The following is a 6000-nucleotide window of genomic DNA, read 5'->3' as shown; positions in this document are numbered from 1 at the left end:
CTCTATCAGATAACGTGTCAGACTGCCTTACGCTCTATCTGATAACGTGTCAGACTGCCTTACGCTCTATCTGATAACGTGTCAGACTGCCTTACGCTCTATCTGATAACGTGTCAGACTGCCTTACGCTCTATCTGGTAACGTGTCAGACTGCCTTACGCTCTATCGGATAACGTGTCAGACTGCCTTACGATGGTCCAATTCTGACCCAGCACCCTTACGTTTCACGGTAAAGTAAAGTTGTTATGGCCCCCGTGAGCTCATACCTCGCCAACACCTTCAAATCAGTGATTCGTGAAAATTTCCTTTCAGTATATTACATAGCAATGCTGTCAAACCTCGTAGATACCAAGTTATTGATTAAAACAATCGGATCAATTAAAAGTATTTATAAAGTGTCGAATCATCACGGAAATTTAAGTCTTTCTATTCTTTAGCTAGATTACAGACAATTGGGATCCCCGTTTTAAATTTACAATTAATTTAAAGGGGCTAAGTCTCTAACTCAATATTTTCCATAATATTCGAAATTAAAAACACGAATTAGAATTCAATATTGATCAATTTCAATCAATTTTGATGTTGTTATCTTGCCGTGAAACTAGAGAATCCTAATATCCAATATTTAAGACAAAATTAAAATTTTATAATCAGTACACGAGTCGTGTACCCTAAGGTTTCGGGTGACATTTTGTAATGAACAAATAAAAACATATCCTACAACACAATGTGGAAGTCATTAGTAAAGGCTGATTCACAAACGACATAATAATAATTGTAAAAAAAAACGTGTAGAATGCACTAACCAGGCGAAAACGACTGCCCTTCAATCTGAACTGTTCACGTATTTCACCGAACATAATTTCTTAGAAATTACAATATTTTTTTCAAAAATTGAATATAAATTACATTACATGCATTCATTTTACATTAATATGTAAGTTGTTTTCTGTCATGTGTTTAATTACTATTTACATTATACTAGTATACAATTTATAATTTTATTTTGTGAATTATCTTGCATGTTGTGCCTTTACAAAGACTGTGGATCTGTGTTCATTCCAGAGGTCATCTAGGCTCTTATTATTGACTTGACGACGGGGACACAAGTTTCTCTCTGTTATCATGTACGTACCCAGGTCATTATATATTAAAGTACATAAAGGAGAATACCCCCCCCCCCCTTCCCCCAATGGCGTATAACTATACAGTAATAACATCTGACACCACCCCTTCCCCCAATGGCCGTATAACTATACAGTAATAACATCTGACACCACCCCTTCCCCCAATGGCCGTATAACTATACAGTAATAACATCTGACACCACCCCTTGCCTCAATGGCCGTATAACTATACATTAATGACACTCGAAGTATTTTTCCAGTTTTGTTTGAGTTTTGTTAATCGTGATTTAATGGCCGAGAATGGGCACCTGCTGGTGACCTCTCTACACCAGCACTTTAACATCACATCAAACACGTCATCAGGACACGTGACCGGTTGCTCTAGCAACGTACCGTCATGTAGTAGATGTACTACCTAGAAATAAAAATTTCAAAATTTTTCTCATTTAAATATTTCAAATATATGTACAATTTTATCTCGGTCATTTTTGCGCAATACTTTTCCTCTTTGTACCATTTACAAATTTTTAAAAATTCAATACCGAAATGTTTAATTAAATGACGTGCTGATTGGCAAACTGTCACTAAGTCCACTGGAAGGCAGCCAATAGAAAAGCGGCTGTAGCGTGTAGCATGTCTCCACGACGACACCCGTAACAACTAACTCGCTAAACCTGTATCGTGACTGGCTGCACGCAATCTATGCGCATACATACTTCATTATGTCTTTCAATGGCAGAGGATGCGAGGAGTTTGGCATCCCAAACTTAGGTTGCCTGTCTACAGCTAGCTCCGCCTGAGAACAGGCCCTAACCTAATTACCCGACATTTTAAATCCTACATCGACGATTTTAGTCGAAAACACTGAGTATGCTTTTAGCAATTTTTAGAAGTATTTGTTTCTCTTCTATTGTCCTATTAAATGAAATTAAATATGTTTTTTAGCCGCTGTGTGTATGAAAGATGTCAAACTAATCAAAGCCGAATCACAAAATAGTCCTCTAATTATTCAATAGGGCAGCGCCCATGAAGCATAATTTCCCAGAGGCGGTTTTCTTTGCGAAGACAAATTAAGGAGTGTCTAACCTTGTTTTGAAATATAAACAGATTGAAACTGTAAAGACAGTTTACAGTGGTAAAGACTGTATGCAATATTACCCACTAGCACATATTATATATCGCTTTTACCGGAGTGGCAGAAGTTGACATTTTGCCAATGACATGTGTTTACATAAAACACGTGCTTGATCGGGTTATTTTTACTCTGCTGTGTACACAAAACAGTAGTCCAGTCGATAAGTCCCGTTCCAAAATGATCACGTGAGCGTTTTAAATGGATGGCAACTAGGGCAGTGATCATAATCTCGAAGTATGACGTAGATGGATCGCTGCGTGCAGTTTGGGAGTTTGGCTGACTGGTTGTTAGAATAGTCAATAATTTGTCTGGATAACTGAGATTTGTGCAAATGAAATGATAGACGCGGTTTGAACGAATGTCTGTCAAATGATAGACGCAGTTTACACGACGGAATATTACTGACCTGGTCATTGGTATAACCATTATAAGGTTGTTTACCAAAGCTGAAGATCTCCCACAGTACGACACCATAGGCCCAGATATCTGAACTCGTGTTAAACGTCCCATAATCTAGAGCTTCCGGTGAAATCCATCGCAATGGTAACATTGTACTTCCTGTCACCTGAAATGTACAAGTAGTTGGCATAGTTATCGGATATAATTCCACATCCACTCTGTCGTCTGATTTTTTGTATTAAAATCAGAAAATCTCACAAGATGTTTTTCTATCGTGTCATGTTCAGCCAATGAAAACTTAACTCTTCTAATGACGTCAATGCGCTTTTCACTAATCTATTCATAAACTCATTGAAGCATTATGACTTTAGATCTGATACATAACTCAGTCGTCACAATGATGGTCGTTATGACTACATGTTAGATCTTATACATAACTCAGTTGTCACAATGATGGTCGTTATGACTACAGGTTAGATTTTATGGAGTGTAGAAAATACCATAAAGAAATAACAGATTACACATCTCGCTACTGCCCCCGACCCCTGAGTAGATTAATGAAATAAAATGAAATAGGGTTTAAAGTCCTACATGTATTTGAATATCACAAGGTACTTTCTCGACCAACACTAGGGCAGGGAACCCTAGATCCCCAGTTTAGGGAGCTAACGCCCTACTCACTGAGTCACCGCTGTTACCCTGGCTGAGTAGACGTTTTAAAATAAAGGAATGAGATTTAGAAGTCACCTTGTAATAGTCAGATAAATATATATCACGTGACATGCCGAAATCTGATATCTTGACCGTATAATGCTGACTAACGAGTATATTTCTGGCCGCCAGGTCTCTGTGCACGTAATGTTTAGTAGACAAATACTCCATACCACTGGCTATCTGAATAGCTATACACAGTAAATATTTCTGTAATATACAATTCATAGTTATAGGTAAGACGTCACTTCCGCTAAGTTACAGGACTTGAGAGGAAAGGTTTAACGACAATTAGGTCAGAGAGGGAGGATCACGTGTTGCGTCTTTCGTTCGCACAGAAAATCAAAATGGTTAGCGCGTGCGCGTTGTATCACAAGGTCTGTCACTGACTCCACTGTCAACACATCATGTTCGAACCCTGTCAGGAGCTGTAGTACCTGTCAGCACATCATGTTCGAACCCTGTCAGGAGCTGTACCTGTCAACCTATGTTCAAACCCTGACAGGGGCTGTACCTGCCAACACACTGCATAGATTAAAGTCTGAAATACATATTTCCATGAAGCATGAATTTTAATGTTTTGTTTGTGATAATTTTTATGTTTTTGTGATAATTTATTTGTAGTTTTTTTTTATAATAATTTTAATGTGTTTTGTGATAATTTTATAGTTTTTTGTGTCAATTTTAATGTGTGTGTGTGTGTGTGTGTTTTGTGATATTTTTAATGTTTTTTTGTGTGATAATTTTAATGGTTTTTGTCTATCTAACCTCGTTTGCTTTCTCCGGGTCCTCCGGTTTCCTGCCAAAGTTATAGACCTTTACGTACAAGCTAATTATTGAAATAAAATTGAACCATATGTTAGTCCCGAAATGACCTAGTTTGTGTCGAGTGGACGATAAATGTGTTTTGTGTTGGAAGATCGTATGATCTAGACCAATTGTCTATCCAAATCTTATTGTATCTCGGCTTGTTTTAAGTTGAAATGATTTATCATCTAGACACTCAACACAAAATCGGAGATAAAATAGAGAGAAGGGAAGCCGATTGCCTACTTCATAAGTTTTTTGTTGAGATTGTGTGAGATCTTTAACATTTTTTATGTAAAAATAACACAAGCGATTGTTCATCAAGTGTTTTCAGACTACCTGAGTAAAACGAACTTCAGTCGTTGAGCTTACAATTTGCGGATCACTTTTGGTTAATAACGATTTTAAATCACCACGTTCCATATATTCAAACATGAGATAGGGACTAGCCAAACCATTCTCTGAAATAATAAGGTCGTAATTCACTTGTAATTAAAAACAAAGCTGTTAACTTGTTAAAAATATAAAGGAGAATAGTGTTAAATAAACATTATGGGAGATTAGATAAAGAGCTGGCAGTTCTCACTATAATACTTAAAAACTAGATAATGTGAAGGGAATTTTCTGAAAATTTCAGTCAAATTGATCAACCCTGAACCGAGTATTTAGCGATTGAATTTTGGGCCCAGCCTTGATTATCATTACTAAAGTCGGTATAATAAAGAGCATAGTCTCGATTATCCATATTTTAATTTAATCAGAAGCAGCAGACCGGGTTCTAATCCAGTAAATATCGCAAGCTAGCGATACCATCGATGGTTGATTATGGTCTGGATAAGTTTATTAATGTCTAATTAATAATTTAGATAACATTTCAGGCCTAAAGAAAGACTTGCAATAGGCAGATTTAGCTCTTGCATAATGTATTTTTAAGTATATAACGAATATCAATGATTTGTATCGAATAGTGTATGGAATAGTTTTTGTAAGATTTTAGTCTGTACCAACCGGACTAATGAAATGAAGAAGACTATGAAACGCCATGCTGTGTGCCAGGACAACGGCGTTTCCACTGTTTACAACTATCTTGGGTTCTTTGACGTGTACACCCAACGATTATTACGCTATTCCTTTATTATTATTACAGCACATTTAGAGTGCACCCTTTCATATAACATGTTCAGGGGCACTTTACAAAGTGACAATGTAATCATAAATAAACAAGAAGATTATGGACATGTTAACGATTGAATACAGAGTCAGTTAAAATCTTGATTAAATAAATGTGTTTTAAGGTGTATTTTAAAAGAATATAGAGATGTACAACATCTTAAACTAAATGGTAGATTATTCCATACACACACAACAGGTGCTTGATAACTAAAATAGCGCTGACCATTAGAGACTATAGTTCTAAATTTCTAAAAGATCGGAGAGGTAAACAGGAGCTTAATTATTTAAACATATCCAAAAGTGAATTAAAGTTATCTAATCGAGAAGTGACCAGATTTACAAATTAACAAATTACAAATTTACGTATTTTACCTATATTTCTGATATTAAAATAGCACAATTTACAAACAATTTACAAATATATTTACTTGAGCTCCGATAAGCATAAAAGTATCAAAGATTGCGCCAATATTACGAGCAGAATAAGATGAAAATATATCACAATTACCAATTACAACAGGGGGGTTATCATGTGCAAATTTACTTAATTGATGCCTAGAGCCTAATAACAAATATTCGGTGTTATTATCATTCAATTTTAGAAAGTTCTTTAACACCCATTTTCTAATTTCACTAATACAGTTCTCA

Source organism: Patella vulgata, chromosome 9, assembly GCF_932274485.2.
Source record: "Patella vulgata chromosome 9, xgPatVulg1.2, whole genome shotgun sequence".
Taxonomy (NCBI): Eukaryota; Metazoa; Mollusca; class Gastropoda; family Patellidae; genus Patella; species Patella vulgata.
Note: the sequence above shows the minus strand (reverse complement) of the source record.